The 20,238-nt window shown below is 44.7% G+C and overlaps 1 protein-coding gene across 1 annotated transcript in view; it reads left to right on the forward strand.

The window, feature by feature from the left end:
• Positions 1-16,129: 16,129 nt before the first annotated feature.
• The window catches only part of LOC132390277 (NACHT, LRR and PYD domains-containing protein 3-like), a 75,958-nt gene continuing 71,849 nt past the window's right edge, over positions 16,130-20,238 (forward strand). The window contains exon 1 of the mRNA XM_059962882.1: positions 16,130-16,310. The gene's annotated coding sequence lies outside the window, so the exon portion shown is untranslated. The remainder of the gene's footprint in view (positions 16,311-20,238) is intronic.

Here is a 20,238-nt window from a genome sequence, read left to right on the forward strand (position 1 = left end):
CTGTTGTGGGAAAGTTATTGAAAGATATTCATTCTAAGTGACAGGACATAAAGCATTTGCATAGTCATGTGATGATTATGGGTGGTCAAATGTAAGGAATTTGTCAGTGAACTTACCAGGAAAGTGAATGAAGGCGACGTTGTGCTCGTTGAGTACATGGACTTCAGCAATTTCTTTCACAATGTCCCCTGGGAGGCTGCTCCAGATCATTCAGTCACTCAGTATTCAGGCTGAGGTAGCTAATTAGATTAGAATTTCATAAGCAGAATTTTAGGCGATAATTCCCCACAGCCTAACAAGGGGTTTTCTCGGAGCCTGCACGACGGAAGTTCAGAAATTACCAGAGCACAAGCAGACATTATGAGATCATCCTTAGGGACAGTAAAACTACCAGAGTTTCGGAGAGTATCTAATGTTGCCCCACTATTTAAAAATGCCCCTGAACATAAACCAGGGAATGGTACAGCAGTCAGAATGACAAAAGTTGTGGGAAAGTTATTGGAAGAAATTCTAAGTGACTGGCCATAACGTATTTGCATAGACATGTCATGATTAAGGGCTGGTCAATGATTATGGATGGAGTTTCTCACCCAACTTACCAGGAAAGTGAATGAGGTCGAAATTGTGGATGTTGGCTACATGGATCTGAGTAAGGCTTTTCACAAAGTCCCCTGGGAGGCTTCTCAGGAAGATTCACCACTCAGTATTCAGGATGAGGTAGTTAATTAGATTAGACATCGGTTTCTGAGAAAATCCGGAGTGCATTAGTAGATGATTGCCCACGGACTGGAATCCCGTGTCTACTGGAGTGCCAGAGGAATACGAGCTGGGTCTATTGACTATTTATCAACGGAACTAATTTGTGAAATTCCCAACACAACTTGTAATTCATCGAACCTCGCATATTGCCTCTGCAGAAACAACAACTTAACTCTGTTGAAACCGGGCCAACAGCTTAGAACTTGAATACTACTATCTTCACGTACCAATACTCTGTGAGACAACCTGTCTAGTTTACAACACCGAAATAGTGGATATACATCTGTCAGAAAAGACATAGAAAACCTGCAGAACAATACAGGCCTTCGGACCACAACGCTCTGCCGAGCATGTGCTTCCTTTACAGATCACCATGTGATATCCTTAGCCATCTGTTTTTCTAATCTCCATGTACCTATCTCGGAGTCCCTGAATGACTCTAACGATGTGGAACAGATGATGGATGAGTTGTGTAAACGGAATTCTGTGAGTCAGATGCTGAAGAGCAGGGCCTCCAGGTTTGTGATCTCGGGAATGATCGTTGTGCCCCAATGTAATGAGTGCAGTATTAGGAAGATTATTCAGTTTCTACGTGGCTGAGCAGTTAGTCTGGGATGAGGGAATCAGGCTCTTTGGATCAATGGGTAGGTGGAATCTGTAAGGAAGGGACAGTTTGAAACTTCCCGGGAAGTCGTCTAATATCCTGGAGGGATAGATTGTCAATAATGCATAGTGAGGATCAAACGAGTGTTGCAGTTTGATAGGAAACAGAGGGCCGGAGCAGTTAGTGGAGAGGTTGTGAAACAGATGTTGGTGAGCTCAAGCAAAGTCGGGAATCAAACGGTTAAGCATGGTGTAAATAGTGTCCTGACCTTCAGAATGGTCGTCGGCAAGCTGAGATCCCGGATTAACTAATTTTTAACAAATTTTGTCCTCTGGAAGATAAGAAAGCTAATGCATTTAGAGAGTCAAAATAAATGGTGGAAGAGCCTAAATAATTTTTTTCTTCTGCATTTACTCAACCGATAAGTCGGTTTTCGGAGGTTCTATTGTTTTTGATGTGACAGACCGTGAAGGAACAAAGGGGGATGTGTGGCATTGCTGATCAGGGACATTTCGATGGCAGTGCTCCGTCAGGACAGACTGAAGAGCTATTCTCGTGTGGTAAAATGGCTGTAAGTGAGAAATAAGGAGGGTTTTAAAGGGGCCAAGTTACTGACCACACTATATTCCAAATGTTTCCGAGGAATAAATTTGCCAAGAGGTCAAAGTTTTTACAAACATAACGTTTTTAAAGTAGGATTTTAAACTTTCCATATATTCACTCGGAGTCCCCTACCGAAACTGGACTAGATGAGATAGTGTTTGGAAATGTGTTGAAAAAGGTTTACCACTTCACAATTTGTAAATCCCGATTACAGTGCCGATCTGCTGTGAGTGAATGAGACGGCAAAATGACAGAATTGTGTGAAGGGGAACACGATGCACCTACTGGCGACAGTGCCAATCCTTTGATTGTCCTCATGAAAAAGGATTGATGTGAAACCTGCCGATGCGGGAAATCCATGCTAAGGGCCAAAGGAGGAAATTACTGCAACTCCAGAAATCAAAGATCAAATACATATATGACAACAGCGGTTCCTCGAACTTCCGGTAATAGATCCCACTTTCAAATTACCATTTCCATCTCTCATCAACACTGAGACACTGCCCATCACTTACCACTGGGGTCCACAAACTTCACTATGTTCCATGCTCTTCAGCCCTCTCCTATCAGATAGCACTTCTGCAGCACTTCAACATTTACACCAAGCATCTCCCATCTCTTTAATACAACTATCCCCATCTCCTTGTGTTCCCTATCACCCACCGCTTTGCACATCTTGCACCCCTCTCTCATTGTCTTGCTCTAAATTCTCATATTATTTGTTCCAGTCATGATGACGGATCTTGGCCCGAAACCTCCGCTGCTTGCGACTTGGCAAAGATCCTGCCTGGGCATGCTGAGCTGCGCCAGCACTTTATGCAAAAAAACCAGTTCTCGTCACTGGATTTAGATCCTAAGTTGGAAAAGTTCCAATTTTAATGTTATCCAAACACAGAAAACCTTCAGCGCAATACAGGCCCTTTTGGCCCGCAAAGCTGTGCCAGGAATGTACCTACCTTATCACTACATAAGCATTTCCCATAGTCCTCTAAATTTCTTAGATCCATGTAGGCATCCAGTAGTTTCTTAAATCACCTATCTTTTCCGGCTCCAACACTGTCACCTGCCGGTCATTCCACACACTCAACAGTTTCTATTAAAGTACTTTCTACTGACATGTCCTCTCTATACGCTAATGCTGGGATCATATTTGACCTAATAAATTGAGCCATCTCGGACTTAACTGGTTTGAACTCAATCTGCCATTTCTCAGCCCAGTTCTGCATTACTATGAACGGCCCGTTGTAACCCCTGACAGTCCGCCACTCCGTCCACAACACAGCCCATCTTTTTGTCATCAGCAAATTTCCTACCCCTTCGCACCACTTACTCATCCAAGCCAGTAACAGAATCCATTAAAAAACAATGTTCCCGGAATAGATCCTTGAGGCACGCCACACGGGACAGAATATGAAGCTTCTAGAGCCTCTCTTTGCCTTCTCTGATAAGTAGGCCAGTTGTGGATACACAAAGCACTATCCCCTTGGTTCTGAAGACTCCTTACTTTCTCAATAAGCCTTGCATGGACATAGCAAATGCCTCGCTGAAAACCATATGCACTATATCTACCGCTCTTCCTTAAACAATATGTTCAGTCACACTCTCAAATTTTCATTCAGGCTCGATAGGGACAACCTGCCTTTGAATAAGCCATCCTGACAATTCCTTATCATTTTATGCCTCTCCAAATGTTCATAAATCCTTCATCTCAGGATCTTCTCCATCATCATGACAACCATTGAAGTAAGACACACTGGCCTATAACTTCCTGGGCTCCCCCTACTACATTTCTTGAATAAGAATACATAAGAAAAATTGACACTGGCGAATCTGACATCAGCCGTGTGAACGTTATTGTAAGATATTACATGTGACAGGACATAACGCACTTGCATCGTCATGTAATGGTTATGAATGTTCAGATGTAAGGAATTTGGCAATAAACTTACGAGGATAGTGAATGAAGGCGAGGTTGTGCTCGTTCTGTACATGGACTTGAGCAATTTCCTTCACAATGTCCCCTGGGAGGCTGGTCCAGAAGATTCAGTCACTCAGTATTCAGGCTGGGTTACGTAATTAGATGAGAACTACTTCTAATTAGATTATAATTGCATAAGCAAAAGTTTAGTCGATAATTCCCCACAGCCTAACAAGGTGTTGTCTCGGAGCCTGCAAGATGCAAGTTCAGAAATTGCCAGGGCCCTTGCAGAGATAATTAAATCATACTTAGGGACAGTAAAGCTACCAGAGTTTCGGAGAGTACATAATGTTGCCCCAGTGTTTAAAATTGCCGCTAAGCATAAACCAGGGAATTGGACAGCAGTCAGAATGGCGATTGTTGTGGGAAAGTTACTGGAATAAATTGTAAGTGACCGGACATAATGTACTTGCATAGACATGCAATGATTGAGGGCTGATCACTGATAATGGATGGAGTTTTTCACTGAACTTATCAGGAAAGTGAATGATGGCGAATTTGTGGATGTTGCCTAAATGAACTTCAGTAAGGCTTTTTGACAAAATCCCCTGGGCGGCTGCTCAGGAAGATTCAGTCACAAAATATTCAGGATGACGTAGTTAGTTAGATTTGACCCCTGCCTCTGAGAAAATCCAGAGTGCGATTGTGGAAGTTTGCCCTCGGACTGGAAGCCCGTGTCTACTGGACTGCCACAGGAATAAGTGCTGGGTCTATTGAACATTTATCAACGGAACTAGCTTAGGAAATTCACTGCACAACTTGTAATTAATCGAAACTCACATATTGCCTCTGCAGAAACAACAACTTAACTCTGTTTAAACCGGGCCAAAGCTTCGAACTGGAAAACGACTATTCCCAAGTACCAAGACTCTGTGAGACAACCTGTCTAATTTGAAACAGCGAAATAGGGGATCTATATCTGTCAGTAAACCATAGAAAACCTACAGAACAATACAGGCCTTCGGACCACAACGCTCTGGCGAACATATACTTCCTTTAAAAATTACCAAGTGATACAGTTAGCCCTCTATTTTTCAGAGCTCTATGTACCTGTCTAGGAGTCGCTTTAAAAAAAAACCCTATCATATCTGCCTCCAGCACCATTCCAGACAACCAATTCCATGCACACACAGTCTCTCTGAGTAAAAAAAAACTCACCCCTGACTTCTCCTCAATACCTGCTCCCCAGCACCATAAAACCGTGCTTTTCAATTCTTTGTTTCATTCTTCGTCCATATCCTGGCTTGCGGATTCTTCAACAGCAACCGTTCTCAACAGCAATTAGGTGGGCTCAAAAGCCTCATTCTGTTCAATATCACTCTGATGATGTGGATCAGATGAGGGATGAGGCTCTGAAAACGGGCCTCAGTGAGTCTGATGCTGAAGAGCAGGACCTCCAGCGTCGTGATCTCGGGAATGATCCTTGTGCCCCGAAGTAATGAGTGCAGAATTTGGAAGATTATTCGGTTTCAACGTGGCTGAGCAGTTAGTGTGGGTTGAGGGAATAAGGCTCTTTGGTTCATTGGGTAGGTGGAATGTTTACAGAAGCGGCAGTTTGAAACTTCCCTGGAAGTGGACTCATATCCTGAGTGAAACTTTGTTAATGCTGCACGGTGAGGTTTAAACGAGTGTTGCAGTTTGATAGGAACCAGAGTGCCGGACCAGTTAGTGGAGAAGTTGTGAAACAGATGCTGGTGACCTCAAGCAACGTCAGGAATCAAACGGTTAAGCATGGTGTCAATAGTGTTCCGACCTTCAGGATGGTCGTCGGCAAGCTGAGATACAGGATCAAATTTGTTAGTGACAAATTTGGTCATCTGGAAGATAAGAAAGCTAATGCATTTGGAGAGTCAAAATAAATGATGGAAGATACTATATTTTTTTTCTTCTCTATTTACTCAACAGATAGGTCAGTTTTCGGAGGTTCTGTTGTTTTTGATGTGATAGACCGTGAGCTACTAAAGGGGAATTTGTGGCATTGCTATTCAGGGATACTGTGATGTCAGTGCTCCATCAGGACAGACTGAAGAGCTCTTCTAGTGTGGTGAAATCGGTGTGTCAGAGAAATAAGAAAGATGTAACCATTTTAATGGGGCTAGTTTGCGGACAACACAATATTCCAAGAGATTTAGAGTAATAAATTTGAAAAAAGCATTTACAAAAATAACGTTTATATATTAGGGGTTTCAACTTTCCATATATTCACTGGGAGTCCCCTATCAAAACAGGACTAGATGATCTTGTGTTTGCAAATGTGATGAAAAAGGTTTACCTCATCACAATTTGTAAATCCCGATTAGAGTGCCAATCTGCGATTAGGGAATGATACGGCAAAATAACAGAATTTTGTGCAGAGCAACACTTTGCACCCACTGGCCTCAGTGCCATTCCTTTGATTGTTCTCATGCAAAAAGATCAATGAGAAACCTGCCGATGCGGGAAATCCACGCATAAGGCAAAAAAAGGCAATTACTGCAACTCCAGAAATCAAAGATCAAATACAAACAGGACAACAACTATACCTCGAACTTTCGGTATTAGTTCCCTCTTTAAAATTACCATTTCCCCCTCTCATCAATACTGAGACCCGGTCCATCACGTACCCTTGGGGTCCACCCACCTCACTATGTTCCATGCTCTTCAGACCTCTCCTATCAGATAGCCCCTTCAGCAGCACTTCAACACTTACATCTAGCATCGTCCATCTTTTTAATACACCTATCACCATTTCCTGGTGTTCCCTGTCTCCCAACGTTTTGCACATCTTGCACCACTCTCTCCTTGTCTTGCTCTAATTTTCTCATTATTTGTTCCAGTCGTGATGACCGATCTTGGCCCGAAACCTCCGCTGCTTGTTACTTTGCATAGATCCTGCATGGGCATGCTGAGCTGCGCCAGCATTTTATGCAAAAAAAAATGCAGTTCTCGTCCCTGGATTGAGATTCTAAGTTTGAAAAATTCCAATTTTAATGTTATTGAAACATAGAAAACCGTAGCACAATACAGGTCCTTCGGCGCACAAAGCTGTGCCAAGCATGTACCTACCTGAGAACTACATAGGCTCTTCCCACAGCCCTCTAAACTGCTTAGATCCATGTAGCCATGCAGTAGTTTATTAAAATCACATATCTTTTCCGGCTCCACCACTGTCACCTACTGTACATTCCACATACTCAGCGATCTCTGATTAAAATACTTACTCCTGACATGTCCTCTGTATACACTATATGCTGCTATAAAATTTGACCTACTAAAATGAACCACCTCAGGCTTATCCAGCTTGAAAACTATCTGCCATTTGTCAGCCCAGTTCTGCATACTATCAATGGCCCGTTTTAACTCCGGAAACTCCTCCATACTGTCCAAAGTACACCCCACCTTTGTGTCATCAACAAATGTCCTAACCAATCGCACCACTTCCTCATCCAGGCCTTTAACAAAATACTTTAAAAAACAGCGGTCCCAAAACAGATCACAGAGGCGCACCACACGGCACAGGCCTCCTCCGTTCAGAATATGACTCTTCCAGAGCCACTCTTTGCGTTCTCTGATCAAGCCTGTAAGCCAGTTCTGGATACACAAAGCACTATCACCGTGGTTCAGATTCTTCCTTACTTTCTCAATAAGCCTTGCATGGACATACCAAATGCCTTGCTGAAAACCATATGCACTATATCTCCCGCTCTACCTTAATCAATATGTTCAGTCATACTCTCAAATTTTCAAATCAGGCTCGAAAGGGACAATCTGCCTTTGACAAAGCCATCCTGACAATTCCTTATCTTTTTATGCCTCTCCGAATGTTCATAAATCCTTCATCTCAGGATCTTCTCCATCATCTTAACAACCATTGAAGTAGACACACTGGCCTATAACTTCCTGGGCTCCCCCTACTACGTTTCTTGAATAAGGGAACATCAGAAAAAAATTACACTGGTGAATCTGACATCAGTTGTGGGAACGTTATTGTAAAATATTACATGTGACAGGACATAAAGCATTTGCATCGTCATGTAATGATTATGAATGTTCAAATGTAAGGAATATGGCAATGAACTTACCAGGAAAGTGAATGAAGTCGAGGTTGCGCTCGTTCTGTACATGGACTTTAGCAATTTCGTTCACAAAGGCCTCTGGGAGGCTGGTGCAGAAGATTCAGTCACTCGGAATTCAGCCTGAGATAGCTGTTTAGATTAGAACTCATTCTAATTAGATTATAATTTCATAAGCAAAAGTTTAGGCGATAATTCCCCACAGCCTAACAAGGTGTTTTCTCGGAGCCTGCAAGATGCAAGTTCAGAAATTGCCAGGGCCCTTGCAGAGATAATTAAATCATACTTAGGGACAGTAAAGCTACCAGAGTTTCGGAGAGGACCTAATGTTGCCTCACTGTATAAAAAAGCTCCTACATAAACCAGGGAATTGGACAGCAGGCAGAATGGCGATTGTTGTGGGAAAGTAACTGGAATAAATTCTAAATGACCGGACATAATGTACTTGCATAGACATGTAATGATTGAGGGCTGATCTCTGATTCTGGATGGAGTTTTTCACAGAACTTACCAGGAAAGTGAATGATGGCGAACTTGGGAATGTTGCCTAAATGGACCTCAGTCCGGCTTTTCACTAAGTCCCCTGGGCGGCTGCTCAGGAGGAGTCAGTCACAAAATATCCAGGATGACGTAGTTCGTTAGATTTGACCCCAGTCTCTGACAGAATCCAGAGTGCGTTTGTAGAAGATTGCCCTCGGGCTGGAAGTCCGTGTCTACTGGACTGCCACAGGAATAAGTACTGATTCCGTTGACCAGTTATCAACGGAACGAGCTTAAGAAATTCACTACACAACTTGTAATTAACCGAAGCTCGTACATTGCCCCTGCAGAAACAACAACGTATGGCTGTTTAAACAGGGCCAACAGCTTCGAACTGGAAAACGACTATTCCCACGTACCAATACTCTGTGGGACAATCTGTCTAATTTGAAACACGGAAATAGGGGATGCATATCTGTCAGAAAAACATAGAAAACCTCTAGATCAATACAGGCCTTTTGACCACAACGCTCTGCCGAACATGTACTTCCTTTAAAAATTATCAAGTGATTCACTTAGCCCTCTATTTTTCTAAGCTGCAGGTACATATCTAGGAGTCTCTTTAAAAACCCTAACATATCTGCCTCCAGCACCATTGCTGACAGCCTATTCCATGCACACACACTCTTTCTGATAAAAACACACACCCCTGACCTCTCCTCAATACCTGCTCCCCAGCACCATAAAACCGTGCTTTTCAATTCTTCGTTTCATTCTTCGTCCATATTCTGGCTAGCGGATTCATCTACAGTAATCATTCTCAACAGCAATTAGGTGGGCTGGAAAGCCTCATTCTGTTCCTTATGACCTAAATGATATGCATCAGTCGAGGGATTTGGCTCTGTAAACGGACCAGTGAGTCAGATGATGAAGAGCAGGACCTCTAGTATTGCGATCTCGGGAATGATCCTTGAGCCCCGAAGAAATGAGTGCAGAATTTGGAAGATTATTCGGTTTCAACGTGGCTGAGCAGTTAGTGTGGGTTGAGGGAATAAGGCTCTTTGGTTCATTGGGTAGGTGGAATGTTTACAGAAGCGGCAGTTTGAAACTTCCCTGGAAGTGGACTCATATCCTGAGTGAAACTTTGTTAATGCTGCACGGTGAGGTTTAAACGAGTGTTGCAGATTTTTAGGAACCAGAGTGCCGGACCTGTTAGTGGAGAAGTTGTGAAACAGATGCTGGTGACCTCAAGCAACGTCAGGAATCAAACGGTTAAGCATGGTGTCAATAGTGTTCCGACCTTCAGGATGGTCGTCGGCAAGCTGAGATCAGGGATCAACTTTGTTAGTGACAAATTTGGTCATCTGGAAGATAAGAAAGCTGATGCATTTGGAGAATCAAAATAAATTCTGGAAGATATAATATATTTTTCTTCTGTATTTACTCAGCAGATAGGTTAGTTTTCGGAACTGCTGTTCTTTTTGATGTGACAGACCGAGATGGACCAAAGGGGGATGTGTGGCATTGCTAATCAGGGATATTGTGATGTCAGCGCTCCATCAGGACAGACTGAAGAGCTCTTCCAGTGTGGTGAAATGGGTGCACCAGAGAAATAAGAAAGGTGTGACCATTTTAATGGGGCCAGGTTCCGGATAACACAATATTGCAAGAGATTTAGAGGAATAAATTTGCAAAGAGGTCAGAGCTTTTACAAAAATAACGTTTATAGATTAGGGGTTTCAAACTTCCATATATTCACTGGGCGTCCCCTCCCGAAACGGGACTAGATGATATTGTGTTTGCAAATGTGATGAAAAAGGTTTACCTCAACAAACGATTTGTAAATTACGATTAAAGTGCGGATCTGCGATTAGGGAATGAGACTGCAAACTAACAGAATATTGTGTAGAGCAACACTTTGCACCCACTGGCCTCAGTGCCATTCCTTTGATTGTTCTCATGCAAAAAGATCAATGAGAAACCTGCCGATGCGGGAAATCCACGCATAAGGCAAAAAAGGCAATTACTGCAACTCCAGAAATCAAAGATCAAATACAAACAGGACAACAACTATACCTCGAACTTTCGGTATTAGTTCCCTCTTTAAAATTACCATTTCCCCCTCTCATCAATACTGAGACCCGGTCCATCACGTACCCCTGGGGTCCACCCACCTCACTATGTTCCATGCTCTTCAGACCTCTCCTATCAGATAGCCCCTTCAGCAGCACTTCAACACTTACATCCAGCATCGTCCATCTTTTTAATACACCTATCACCATGTCCCCTGTCTCCCAACGTTTTGCACATCATGCACCACTCTCTCATTGTCTTGCTCTAATTTTCATATTATTTGTTCCAGTCGTGATGACCGATCTTGTCCCGAAACCTCCGCTGCTTGCTACTTTGCATACGTCCTACATGGGCATGCTGAGCTGCGCTTGCATTTTATGCAAATAAGCGAGTTCGAGTCCGTGGGTGGAGATTCTAATTTGGAAAAGTTCCAATTTTAATGTTATCAAAACATAGAAGACCGTAGCACAGTACAGGTCCTTCGGCCCACAAAGCTGTGCCAAGCATGAGGGGGACAGAGGGGAAATAGGACGAAACAGGCGAGAGGAAGGACTGGGGAGCGGGGGCGAGGTCAGGAGAGTTGAGGTAAGAAAGGAGCAAGAGATGGGGAGGGAATGAGGAGAGCGATCGGAAAGGAAAGGTGGAAGAAGGAAGGAAATGGTGAGGGAGCGAAGGGGAGAGTGAGAGGGAGTGAGGGAGAAGAGAGGTGAAAGACGGGGAAAGCAAGGAGGGTATAGGGATGTAGGTAGTGTGAAGGATATTAGGTGACAGAGGGGGAGAAGGGGTGCAGAATGTTGAGGAGGGTTCTGTGAGAGAGGGAGGAGAAAGGGGTGTGCTGGAGCAGGTGTGTTTGAATGGGTGTGAGCGAGGGCCAGCTATGAAAGGTGAGTGTTTTGGGAATCGATAGAGAGGGGTGAAAGAGATGGATAAAGAGCAGTGATGGGTGACACGATTGCTCGGAGAAGGTGGGGGTGCGCTGACAGATTTGGGCGACAAGGCTGTAGAGGAGAGGCAGGAGAGAAGGAGTGGGAGAAGGACGAAGTAGAAAGCACAAATGAGCGATGTGAGAAAGGGGTGACGGAGGGAGGAAACTGGGTGGCAGAAGGGGTTAAGTGAGAAGAGGAGGGATGAAGGAGAGTGGCGTTGAGGAGAGACGGGTGGCAGAGAGAGGTAACAAAGAGGGAGGGATGGATGTGATGAGGAAGGTGAGGTGATAGAATAGGGCGGATACATGGAGGTCTGGTTAGAATTGATGGATCAACACTACTTATTCAATTCACAAGGATGGTAATCCTGGCTGTTCACGCCACCGAACAAATCCACGCTGAGATTATGTTTCCCTGTCTCGGTATCGCACACCGGGCGCTTTATCACGCACAGTCCCGGTTCTCTGTATCCTACATCGATAGTCTATCTTACACGATTACCCATATGCTACGGCACACATGTTCTCGTCTCCGTATCCTACACCGGGTGTTTTACTCTGCCCCGTTGCCGATCTCCGCGCCGAACTGTTAGTCTGCCGAGTCCCGTTGACTTTCATCAAAGCCAGATGAGCCCAGGGCAAGGGCCAATCCACGGAATGGTGATGTTGCTTCCACCAGCGATGCAGGTGGGCCAGAACTGGCAGCCCAGTATTCCGGGCTTCTCTTGTTTTAGACAAGATTAAAGGGGGATGGATGACCTTACTGTTAGGGAAAAGCTCAAAGCAGTGTTCGGTCAGGTCCCATGTAGTGAGAATTGCAGAGTGGAACTGAGAAAATAAACAGTGGTATGAACACGCTAATGGGCGATATTTCAGAGCCCAGCCGTCCTAGAAATTTAGTGGGGGAAAAATGTGCAGATATCGCAGAAATGAACAGGAAAGATGAGGATTTTATGGAACAAACACGTGGAAATCTGCAGATTTTGGAAATTCAAACAACACACACAAAATGCTGGTGGAACACAGCAGGCCAGGCAGCATCTATAGTGAGAAGAGCTGACGACGTTTCGGACCGAGACCCTTCGTAAGGACTAACCGAAAAGAAAGATAGTAACAGATTTGAAAGTAGAGCGGGGAGGGGGGAATGCGAAATGATAGCAGAAGACCGTAGGGGGTGGGATGAAGCTAAGAGCTGGAAAGGTGATTGGTGAAAGTGATACAGAGCTGGAGAAGAGAAAGGATCATGGGACCGGGGCCTAAGGAGAAAGAAAGGAGAGGGGGCGAGCACCAGAGGGAGATATAGATTAAGGCAAAAAACTAAATATGTCAGTGTTGGGGTAAGAAGGGGAGGAGGGGCATTAACGGAAGTTAGAGAAGTCAGTCTTCATGCCAGCGTGTTGGAGGCTGCCCAGCCGGTATCTAAGTTGTTGTTCCACCAACCTGAGTTTGGATTCATCTTGACAGCAGAGGAGGCCATGGATAGACATATCAGACAGGGAATGGGACGTGGAATTAAAATATGTGCCCACTGGGAGATCCTGCTTTTTCTGGCGGACCGAGCGTAGGTGTTCAGCGAAACAGTCTCCCTGTGTGCGTTGGATCTCACCAATATATAAAAGGACATACCTGGAGCACCGGACGCAGTATACCACACAAGCCGACTCACTGGTGAAGTGTCGCCTCACCTGGAAGGACTGTCTGGGGCCCTGATTGTTGGTGATGGAGGAAGTATTAGGGAACATCTCGTCAGCCCCGGAGGAATAACTCACCCTAACGTGCTTTAGGCTGAAAATAACTCTTCCTCTGTAATCGGAAAAGTGTCCATGAAAGCTTATGGGTTGTTAACTTTCATAAGTCGACGGATAGAGTTTAAGAGTCGCGGGGTGATAATGCAGCTCCTTAAAACTCTGGTTAGGCCACACTTGGAGTACTGTGCCCAGTTCTGGTCGCCTCACTATAGGGAGGATGTGTAAGCATTGGAAAGGATACATAGAGGATTTACCGGGATGTTGCCTGGTTTAGAGAGTATGGATTATATCAGAGATTATGGGAGCTCGGTCTTTATTCTTTAGAGGGAATGATAGAGTGCACAGGATATTATGAGAAATAGACAGAGTGGACAGCCAGCGCCACTTCCCCTTGGTACCACTGTTCAGTACAAGAGGACATGGCTTTAAGGTAAGAGAAGGGAAGTTCGAGGGGGATATTAGAGGAAGGTTTTTACTCAGAGACTGGTTGGTGCGTAGAATGCTCTGCCTGACTCAGTGGTGGAGGCATATGGAGGAAATTAAAGTGGGGGTTATATGGGAGGCAGAGTTTGAGGGACGGCACAGCATTGTGGGCCGTAGGGCCTGTAATGTGCTGTACTATTCTAAGTTCTATGTTCTATGTAAGTTGATGTCACTTTGCCTCACTATTATAGACTGTGTCATTATACCGCATACGTTAAGATGCAAATTGTTTTTATTGTCTCCCGCATCGCATTTAAGACGATCTCGCCAATACAGAGGAGGACACATCTGGACCACAGGATACAAGAGGGGACCAGAAGCCGATTCGCAGGTGAAGTGTTGCCTCACTTGGAAGGACTGGTAGGTGCAGAGTTCTGGCCGTTCACAGAGCTGAGTGACAGGAGGGTGATTAGGGCGTTAGGCCGGAACATGAGGAGTGGGGGCAGGTGGGGGCGGAGAGGGGTGATGGAAGTTTACGAGAAATGACATGGAAGGGGAAGAAAAGGGAGTAGAGAGGCGAGAGAAAAGGAAGGGGTGAAAAGTAGTTCAAATGAGAGAGGAGTGGTGAGCAAGGATTATTTCGAAGGCTTAGAACACGGCGCTGAGAGAGAGATAAAGGGGCAGGGAGGGGTACGGCGAGGGAGAGGGAAGGCACAAGGGTAAACATGGTTACAGTTACCCTTTCTCCTCTTCCTCTCCCTTAGCACATCAAACATTGTGGCCCTATCTCTGAACTCAACCCCTTCTTCTTTCACAGCTTCTTCCCCCTACAAAAGATAACGGGGCTCGATGCTGACCAGCTCGCACCCGTGGGCCTCGTCTGCATTTCTCCGGCAATTCTGACCCCATTTCTGCATTTGCTGGCCCATTGACAACACCGTTCCCGAAGGACATCCTGAACTTGACCGACACTGCGGCCTGAGAGGGTGGAAAAACTCGGGCCGGGGGTTGGAGACGGGATAATGTTTCCAGCTTCTCCTCAGAGCAAACTTCCTCCACGCGCGTGAAAACAGTTTGCATGCAGCTTGGCGTGAGACGCCCACAATCTCGCTATCCCGTCACTCAGAGCTCTCTCTCCCATTCCCTTATTCGAGATCCAACTGATCCTCAGCGGGCGGCAATTTCGCAATTTCCCACAACTTCACCACCCCATTCCCGTTCCACCACGATTGAGTGAATCGCCCGAGATGGATCAAATACACAGCCTGAGATTCGCTGAATTAAACAAAGAACTTCTTTGGTTGTGATGGACCGGCAAGGAGGGAAATAGTTTGACCTACGCGGAAGTTCAGACAGAAACTACCCGCGTCAGCTTGAGACGGTTAACGCAGCCATTGATATTCCTGTCAGTGTTTCCTACATTTGCCCCCGGTCCCTTCTCCCCCCGCTGTCGGACATACCCCGGGCCGCCGAGGGTGCGCGCGCCAGAACTGCGGCCATGTACGCTTATTCCAGCTCAATCGGACCAGTGTATCTGTAATGCCCGACAGACACTGTATAAACAAATAGCCTCGGAGGTAGCAGCTTAGACTGAAATCTCTGTACATGGTGAGCACACGGCTCACCCGGGACCGCACTGAACTCCGGCCGGTTTCACCATCGCAGTCAGTGTTGTCTCCGATTCTTCAGAACCAGGGAGCGTTCACAGCGGGGTTCGGACCGGGAGGGAGTTCAATGAGAGGAAGGAGCTCTGAAATGTTCAAGTTAACAAATTAATTATTGACTAAACAAATTAGGAGAAGCGACGTCATTACCTTCAATCAAAACATTGTTTTGTTGATTTCTACTGAGTCAGTACTGTAGAACGTTTCACACCGACAGTGATATCCGAAATGTCCCACGGGGCAGGGTTCCGTCTCTGATCTCTCTGTCGCTCTCTCTCTCTCACTCTCTCTCTCTCTCTCTCTCTCTCTCTCTCTCTCTCTCTCTCTCTCTGATCTCTCTCTTTCTGTCACACAGACACAGAGGCACACACACACACACACACACACACACACACACACACACACACACACACACGCACACACACAGACAAACTAAAACTAACTACTCAAAACAACAGAGAAACCGTGAGACCGTGAGAGTTTACTGTTTGGATTGTCTCAGTTAAGAATGTGGCAGATCGGTTAATTCCATTGTTTTTATTTTATTAGAAAGTAAGATATGAAAGCCACAGATGATCAGGTGTTGAGATGAATTAGAATACTGGAAACTCACAAAGTCTGACAGAAATTCTGACAAGTCGGCATTCAGGTTGCTGACACTGGGGAACTTTCTTTCCTCTGTCGCCGCGTTTTATTGATATCCCCCTGGAACAGTGAGATTTGACTACAATATTAAGCCTGCTTTGCTGACAGTTGAAGGGAGGGAGGAATGTTGAACCGTTTGGATTTGTTTCCAGCAGAAACGCCGCTGCCTGATCCGAGGAATGTCTGCATGTCGGAATCCGTCCTGCGGACAGGCAGCAGCTTGCACACAGAAAGTCGCGCTGTGAGTCTCACAGAACAGCAGCACCGGCTCCTCGCCCGGTTGTCTGGCATGAAGTTGGAAGAAAACAACTTGAAAATATATCCACACGGAGACTGAATATTCTTAGTGAATTAAGGTGAGAAACATTCAGCTTCTGATATCTGTTTCCGATCTTTATTTCAAATCGGTCCAATAACTGTGTTTTGCATTGGTGATTAATAACTCATTCACTCCATTTTAACCCCCTTCCGTCGGCGATATCATTTGTGATGGTACAATTTCTTGTCAGCATTACTGAGATTTTCCACAGTTTATACCATTATTACGGACCATCACACATATAAAGTACCTGTCACTGAGCCAAAAACAAATATTGAAATAATTAAATCATCCAGATCGCAAACAGAGATGATGAACAAAAATGGACGTGTATATACCCTACTACTGCACCCGTTTCGCCACTAGAATTATCATGATCTGGCCCTGTTCTCCCATTCACACAGTTCTATGAACCTCATTATTTCCCAAATGCTCTCTTCCGGAGAAGTCTGACTCCTGACCAGGTTCATCTCCCAATACCAGATCAGGTACAGCCTCTACTCTTGTAGGCTTATCTACATATTGTGTCATCTAATCTCCCTGACTACACCTAACAAACTCCACACGATTTAAACCCCTCACTCTGGGAAATTAAAATCTCCCACCACAAAAACACAGTTATAATTACCCATTTGTTCAATCTGTCTCACTATCTGCTCTTCGATGCCCCGGTTATAATTGGGAGGTCTATTAAAAACACCAAGTAGAGATATTGATCCCTCCCTGCTCCCAACCTCCACACACGGAGACAACCCTTTTGCCTTCCTCCCTGTCCTTTCTGAAACATCTAAAGCTTGGCACTCGAAGTCCTATTCCTGCCCCAGAACCATCACAGTCTCTGTAATGGCCACAACATCATAGCTCCAAGTGCGGATACACGCTCGGAGCTCATCCGCTTTATTCATAAAACTCCTCACATTAAAATACACGCATCTCATATCATCTGTCTGAGCGCAGCCCATCTCTATCATCTGCTTATGGTCCCTTTCGCATTGTTTCCGATGTTACGAACCCGGTAACTGTGTGTCAGACCAGCAGAGAAAGAAGAATCCGCTGGAGTCTGGTGGTAATATATTCAACAGTGTTTATTTTAGTAAAATAAGCAAATCAATATCAATATTGCAAATATATAGATAACACTCGTTAGCAATAATAAACATAAAAATGTGGGAATAATAATAAGCAATAATAAACAAGCATTATCGATGACTAGGGGCTAATGAATTGTCATATAAAAGTATAAAATTCAGTTCAGTTCATACGTGCTGAGGTAGATATGGTTGTTGTGTTGTAATCGTTGAAGAGAGAGAGAGAGAGAGAGAGAGAGAGAGAGAGAGAGAGAGAGAGAGAGAGAGAGAGAGCGAGAGAGATGTGAGAGAGAGAGAGCGAGAGAAATGAGTGAGAAAGAGAGAGAGAGAGCGAGAGAGAGAGATGAGTGAGAGAGAGAGCGCGAGAGGTGTGTGTGTGTGAGAGAGAGAGAGAGAGAGAGAGAGAGAGAGAGAGAGAGAGAGAGAGAGAGAGAGAGAGAGAGAGAGAGAGAGAGAGAGAGAGAGAGAGAGCTATACACTCAGGTGTGCCTAAAGGGTGTCTCTCCAGACCTCACTTTTATCCCTGCTCACGGGGTCTCAGGTGTCAATCAATTTTGAATGGCTGTGTCCATCAAACCAGCCCACTCCGGCTGTTCACTAAGGAATTTTAATGAACAGAATGGCATAAGATAAATAACCCTCTCAGAAGTCATGTCTCTCAGACGTCATAATACGGTAAATCAACAAGTCTCTCCCCCCTCACTTCTCTCTCTCTTATCTGTAGCAGATGTTCCAGCATGTTTTCATTTCATCTCGCTGTCTCATGTGCTGCATAGCAACGGTAACGGTTTGCGGTTTGTGGGCAACTCTGCACCATTCTGCCCATCAGAGCTATTCATCCTTCATAACACCGAGCTCTCTCTATTTGAGAGCCAGCCTCCCTTTCCACCGTCACTTCAGTTCGGTCTCCCACCCCCTGAAATCTTAGTTTAAACTTTCCCCAATAGTCTCCACAAACCTCCCCGCCAGGATATTGCCCCCCCCCCTCAGATTTAAGTGAAATTTCATTTCTATTCAGTTCACCTAAATTTATGGTAATTTCATCATACATGATTACCCATGAATAAAGCCAGAACGAAGCTGGAAATCACAATATCAATAGTTGCACACGACACGAAGCACTCGCAATCTGGAAAAGTTAGAAATATAGTAAGCACACATACAGGTCATCAATATGAAAATTCATTTTCACAATATGTATACACACACACACACACACACACACACACACACACACACACACGCACGCACGCACGCACGCACACACACACACACACAAACACACACTAAAACTAACTACACAAAATAACAGAGATAACAGAGCAAACTTGAGATTTTTCCAGTTTGGACAGTCTCAGTTAAGAATTCGGCAGATCGGCTCATTCAAATATATCTATATTTTTTCTTAAAAAAGAATATTAAAACCACAGATGATTAAGATTTGAGATGAATTAGAATACTGGAAACTCACAAAGTCTGATAGCGATTGTGACAAGTCGGCATTCAGATTGCTGACACTGGGGAACTTTCTTTCCTCTGTCACCGCGTTTTATTGATATCCCCCTGGAACAGTGAGATTTGACTACAATATTAAGCCTGCTTTGCTGACAGTTGAAGGGAGGGGAGGAATGCTGAACCGTTTGGATCTGTTTTCAGCAGAAACGCCGCTCCCTGATCCGAGGAATGTCTGCGTGTCGGAATCCGTCCTGCGGACGGGCAGCAGCTTGCACACAGAAAGTCGCGCTGTGAGTCTCACAGAACAGCAGCACCGGCTCCTCGCCCGATTGTCTGGTATGAAGTTGGAAGAAAACGACTTGAAAATATATCCACACGGAGACTGGATATTCTTAGTGAATTAAGGCGAGAATAATTCAGCTTCTGATGTTTGTTTCTTGTCGGCATTACTGAGATTATGCCACGATTAAAAACAGATCTGAAACCAAGGGTTCCGATTTCAAACCAAGCGTGTGAAAAATCTGTTTGGACAACACGTTTCCACTTTCCAAAACTTGTCATTTCAGATGAATGCATGTTATCTTTTCCTTTGAGACTGTGTTTACTGTGGGTGATCCGCTCGACATCCTGTAGAAGCAAAGATTCTGACTCTGCTCAAGGCCACGGCCCACAGTGAACAGCGGGGGTGGGGAAACGGGTTCGTTGGGATGGGGGATGACCGGTTTCAGAAAGAGACAGGCGGCAGGAGGCATTACAGAGCGAAAGCCATGATTTTATTGTACGGGGCAGAAGGCTGGATGGGCTGAGTGGCCGATTTCTGCGTGGCGTATTGACAGTAAAGTTCTGACTCCAGAGTTACTGGAAATCTAATTAAAAAGTACGGACCATCACACATATAAAGTACCTGTCACTGTACCATAAACTAACATTGCAGTAATTAAATCTTCCAGACCGCTAACAGAGATGATAAACAACAATAGACCCAGCACTGAGCCCCGCGGAACCCAACGAGTCTCTGGTCTCCAGTCCGCGGGCCAAAACATTTTCTACCACTTTCCAGCACTTCCTGGCATCTCCCAGGATGCCGATGCCCAAGCTACATTACCATCTCTTCCATAATGTGAAGCCCCTGAACCTTCTTGAGGTTGGAATTTGCCGAATGCCCGGGTAAATTGGTCTAAATTAAACCAATATTTATTGATAATATTTCTAATCATTATTATTCTAATATTTATTCTCGGTAAATTAGCCATTCTGTAAATTAACTCTTCTATTTCCCCCCGGAGCAGCAGGTGTGACCTTGTTCCAGTCTGATAGTTTATCAAAAACATTTTTGAATATTCGCTCACAGTTGTACTCCGTCGCCACTCTTTGGCTTACAGTGTGTTTGCACAATTCACGTTTATATACCAGACCATTGAA

Source organism: Hypanus sabinus, unplaced genomic scaffold (assembly GCF_030144855.1).
Source record: "Hypanus sabinus isolate sHypSab1 unplaced genomic scaffold, sHypSab1.hap1 scaffold_828, whole genome shotgun sequence".
NCBI classification, from domain to species: Eukaryota; Metazoa; Chordata; class Chondrichthyes; order Myliobatiformes; family Dasyatidae; genus Hypanus; species Hypanus sabinus.